Source organism: Etheostoma spectabile, chromosome 15, assembly GCF_008692095.1.
Source record: "Etheostoma spectabile isolate EspeVRDwgs_2016 chromosome 15, UIUC_Espe_1.0, whole genome shotgun sequence".
Taxonomy (NCBI): domain Eukaryota; kingdom Metazoa; phylum Chordata; class Actinopteri; order Perciformes; family Percidae; genus Etheostoma; species Etheostoma spectabile.
This window is the reverse complement of record NC_045747.1, coordinates 1,217,623-1,221,994: the sequence shown is the minus strand read 5'-3', so window position 1 is coordinate 1,221,994 and position 4,372 is coordinate 1,217,623. Positions and strand designations below refer to the sequence as shown.

The 4,372-nt window shown below is 40.0% G+C and overlaps 1 protein-coding gene across 1 annotated transcript in view; it reads right to left on the bottom strand.

Annotated features, from left to right (window-relative positions):
- Positions 1-4,260, bottom strand: part of mettl22 (methyltransferase 22, Kin17 lysine) — a 24,165-nt gene extending 19,905 nt beyond the window's left edge. The window contains 1 exon segment of the mRNA XM_032538321.1: positions 4,177-4,260. The gene's annotated coding sequence lies outside the window, so the exon portion shown is untranslated.
- Positions 4,261-4,372: the final 112 nt, after the last annotated feature.

Sequence of the window (4,372 nt, the reverse complement as noted above, 5' to 3'; positions counted from 1 at the left end):
GTGCCTGCATGCACACTTTGTGATCCTTGTTCTTAGTCCTAATTCTAGACTGTTAATATTAATTAATTAATATACAGTCTATGGTCCTAGAATACAGTCTATGGTCCTATAATATAGTCTGTGGTCCTATAATGCAGTCTATGGTCCTATATGGTCCTATAATGCAGTCTATGGTCCTACATGGTCCTATAATGCAGTCTATGGTCCTATATGGTCCTATAATACAGACTATGGTCCTACATAATCCTATACTACAGTCTACGGTCCTACATGGTCCTATAATGCAGTCTATGGTCCTATAATACAGACTATGGTCCTACATGGTCCTATAATGCAGTCTATGGTCCTATATGGTCCTACAATACAGACTATGGTCCTACAATACAGTCTATGGTCCTATATGGTCCTACATTACAGTATACGGTCCTCTATGGTCCTATACTACAGTCTATGGTCCTATATGGTCCTATGATACAGTCTATGGTCCTATATAGTCCTATGATACAGTCTACGGTCCTATATGGTCCTATACTACAGTCTATGGTCCTATATAGTCCTATGATACAGTCTACGGTCCTATATGGTCCTATACTACAGTCTATGGTCCTATATGTCCTATGTACAGTCACGGTCCCTATATGTCCTATAATACAGTCTACGGTCCTATATGGTCCTATCTACAGTCTACGTCCTAACAATCCAAGGACAGTTCTGTAAGGCAAGCAATGGCAAGGCAGCTTTATTTGTAGAGCACATTTCAGCAACAAGGCAATTCAAAGTGCTTTACACAAAATCGTTAAACAGATAAAACACAAGTAAAAAACAGTTAAAAATCACACCATTAAAAACCGGTAAAACACATGAATAGACAGTTAAAAACAAAGGAACATAAAACCAAGAATAAAATTTACAGTGCAGCATAAGAAATTTAAGAAATGGATTGTCATTTAAAGAAAGGCAGCATCAATAGAAAGGTCTTCAGCCTTGATTTAAAGAACTGAGAGTAGCAGCGGATCTACAGGTTTCGGGAGTTTATTCCATATAGCGAGCATAATACACTGACAAGCTGCTTCACCCTGTTTATTCTGACTCTGGGTACAGAAAGCAGACCTGTCCCAGATGACCTGAGAGGTCTGGGTGGTTCATAGTGTAGTAGCGATCAGCAATATATTTTGACCTAAACCGTTAAGTGATTTTAACACTAGCAAGAGTACTTTGAAATCATTCTTTGAGACACAGGAACCAGTGTAAGACTTCAAACTGAGTGATGTGATCCAGTCTCTTGGTCTTAGTGAGGACTCGAGCAGCAGCGTTCTGAATCAGCTGCACGTCTCTGATTGATTTTTTAGGGAGACCTGTAAAGACCCCCCTTACAGTAGTCAGTCTACTGAAGATAAAGGCATGGACAAGTTTTTCCAATCCTGTTGACACATAAGTCCTTTAACCCTTGATATGTTCTTAAGGTGATAGTAGCTGACTTGTAATTGTCTTATTGTGGCTGTTAAAGTTCAGGTCTGAGTCCATGACTCACCACGATTTCTGGCTTTGTCTTTGTTTTTAACATTGTGTTTGAAGCTTAGCGCAGGACTTTTAATCGTTCCTCTCTGCTCCAAAAACACCACCTCAGTTTTTTCCTCATTTAATTTCAGAAAGTTCGGCACATCCAGCCGTTAATTTGTTCGTGCCTTAGTCAGTTTTTGTATTGGACTATAGTCCCCTGGCGATAAGGTTATGTAAATTTTTGTGTCGTCCGCATAACTTGGTAACTTCTTTTTGTTTTTTTTCTCCATAATCTGAGCCAGTGGAAGCATGTAGATGTTACACAGAAGGCCCCAGAATGGAGCCTTGCGGAACTCCGCACGTCATATTTGTACGCTCAGATGCATAATTACCTATAACACAAAGTATCCCTATTCTTTAGGTAGGATTCACAAACCAGTTTAGTACTAACCGAAAGGCCAACGCAGTTTTCCAATCGGTCTAGTAGTATGTCGTGGTCGACCGTGTCAAATGCAGCACTGAGATCAAGTAATCTAAGATTGAAATTTTGCCATTATCTGTGTTAAGTGGTGTCATAAAGACTTTGACAAGAGCCGTTTCAGTGCTGTGGTGTGGTCGGAAACCCGACTGAAAGTATCAAAACTGTTGCTTAGTGACAAAAATGGTTGTTGTTGAAAGACTACTTTTTCAATGATTTACTTAAAAACGGAAGGTTTGATATTGGCCTATAGTTGCTCATTAGTGACTTTGTCTAGGTTGTTCTTTTTAAGAGTGGCTTGATTACTGCAGTTTTCAGGGCCGTGGGAAAGATTCCTGAAAGAAGAGATGTGTTCCAATCTGTAGAAGATCAGAAGTCACACAATTGGAAACATTTTTGAAAAGTCCCGTTGGTAGAACATCAAGGCACAGGTCGAGTTTTCAGATGTTGATAATGTCCTCCAGTTTGTATGGTTGATCGTGTGAAATTCTGTCATATGGAACTATTTTTGCTTGAACCTGTGACAACACTATCCTGAACTTGATATGGAGGCACTGACTGTTTTTGGTCTACATCTTTTGAATTTTGTCTTTGAAGAAGGAGCAAAGTCATTGCATGGCCTTGGTAGATAAAAGTTCATGCTACTGGTACTGGAGGTTTGTTACCTATCAACAGTAGCAAACAAGCACGTGAATTATTATTGTTTCTAGAATAATATCAGAGAAAGGACTCTTGCATTCCTCAGTTCCAAATTAATAATGCGAAGTCTCTCTTTAGAGTGTTATAATGGACCAGGAGATTTGTTTTTTCGCCACCCTTCGTTCAGCTTTCCTACACTCTCTTTTTTCTGTTCTCACCAGTAGGACATTTCTCCATGGAGATCTTTTCTTACCAGAACAACTTTGACCTATGGGACAATGGCATCAATAACATTTGTAATTTTACAGTTGAAATTATCTACAAGCTCAGTGACTGAGAGCCCAGAGAGGGCTGGTGTGAGGAGAAAGCTGTATAAATGTGTCACTGTGTTTTCATGATGTACCGTTTTCTGATTATCTTTGTTTGGACACTTTTGCACAGAGATAGTGCCGTTAAAGAAACACGAATGATCTGAGAGAGCAACGTCAGTCACCACAACCTTGGAAATGTTCAGACCTTTGGAGACAATCAAGTCCAGAGTGTGCCCCTTATTGTGGGTGGGCTCCATCACATGCTGATTCGTCCATAGTTCTCAAAACACAACACAGCTCTTTGGTCCCCCTGTCCTGGGGTTTGTCAACATGAATGTTAAAATCACCCGCAATGATTACACTCCAAGTTAATGCAGATAATAGACAGCTTCAGTGAAGTCATCATGAAGGTTGCAGAATATTTAGGTGGCCTGTAATATTTAGAAACATCGCTTGAGGGTGAAGATCTTAATTGAAGAGCACATATTCAAAAGAAACAAATTTCACCACAACATATTTGCGTACAGTGGAATGAGTCTTAAACAAAAGGCGACTCCACCTCCTTTCTTATTCACCTCTATCTCACTCATAAAACTGAAGTTAGGGGGAGCTGACTCAATGAGAACAGCAGCGCTGTTGTTATGGTCTAACCAGGTTTCAGTTAAAAACATAAATCTAGATTGTGCTTAGTAATAAAATCATTGATTAAAATGATTTTCCTGCCAAAGCACCTGACGTTTAGTAAGGCTATGTTAGTGTGTTTTCATTTTTTGGGACAGGCTGTAGCTGACGAGGAATGGATGCTAAATTGCTAAGTTTGCAGTTAAGTGCTTATTCCCATTCTTTTCCTATTACCTATCACAACAGAATTTAACGTACGTTCACTCGCTCGGAATACTCTGGGTAGTTTTAAATGGGGGGTACACAAGAACCAGAACTACTGAGCAACCTTTCCTCATTTTTCTGATTAATCTCGGTCGAACCATAGACTGTATATAAATTGCTATCAATAATAATTAATATAAACGGTCTATGGGTCGAACACAACTCCAGACTGAAACTTTAACGGTCTCAGAGGAACACGTTCAGGGACACACCATGGACGAGCTGGGAGACGGTAACACAAAGTCTAGTTATTTATTACTTATCTTATATCATCTCATATTATCTCATATCGCCTAATATCGTCTCATATTATCGAACTTCACCGTTAACACTAGCCTGGTTCAGGGAGAAGTCCGAACCTACCTGACGGATGACAGCAGCTGAACGCACACACCCCCCTCTCCTGTCATTCAGCATGACTGGTGCACCCTCGGAAGTCGTCCGGAGTGCACAAGTACAAATAGCTCATACCTTCCGTTCCGCCAGAAGAGGAAGTCTAGTAGACCAACTATAATAACTATCAATATATGCCTGCACATTATTAATACACTTGCTATGC